The sequence below is a fragment of the Suricata suricatta genome, chromosome 10 (genome assembly GCF_006229205.1).
Source record: "Suricata suricatta isolate VVHF042 chromosome 10, meerkat_22Aug2017_6uvM2_HiC, whole genome shotgun sequence".
Classification (NCBI taxonomy): Eukaryota; Metazoa; Chordata; class Mammalia; order Carnivora; family Herpestidae; genus Suricata; species Suricata suricatta.
Genome location: NC_043709.1, coordinates 130,723,489 through 130,724,355, shown reverse-complemented (window position 1 = coordinate 130,724,355; position 867 = coordinate 130,723,489).

Below are 867 nucleotides of genomic sequence, written 5' to 3'. Positions count from 1 at the left end.
AAATTTCAGGGTATCACAAAACTTTATTATATTACTATACTGCCCACTATTTATTGTATGTTATAGATGTCTGAGAGATAAACCAAATATTTTATTTTTAATGTAAAACATCAAATTTAACTTTATTAGCATATTTTAGCAACTTTGGAATAAATATGGACTTTTACTTGATTCTGAAATAATCCCGGTTTGGGCCAGTGTAATGGATATCTTGAATGCTAGAATATGGGCTTTGAACCTAATACAAATATATTAATAGAAATTGTGAATTTTTTTAATGCCAAGTAAATTGATATTAGTGTATGAATTAGTCATATTTTAAAACTTATTATGTGGTTAGAGAAATGAAGTTTTCTGCCATGAATGTTAAATTGCAAATCAGTGGAAATGGAGCCGACCTTTTAAGGGCACAGTATTTCACTGCCCTCCTTGTTCTAGAAGCCAAAATGTTTCTATCCCTACAAGGAAACGAAGCATCCATGTTGAGATATGTGTTTTTTGTTTTATTGATTTGAGATCATCGTAAATACTTTATACAGTATTTTCACATGCACAAATATACCCGTTAGTGCTTTTTGGAGAGGGCTGGGGGTGGGGAAGTGCAAAATAAAGATTATTGGCTATTTCATAGTTTGCTTTTCCATTTTCTTTATTTAGGATTTAGTTCCTCAAGGCACGGTCAGTGGATCTAAAGTTGCCACGTTTAAGCGAGCCGCAGATGCTACTGAAATAAGAATGGAGGTGCCTATATATAACTTTTCCCCTGCCCTACTGTCGAGAGACTTCAGCCCATAATACATTGAAGGAATTTCAATCAGTTGTTGTCCCTTGCTATTTCATGGTTGCTTTCCTAAATCCAGTTCATGA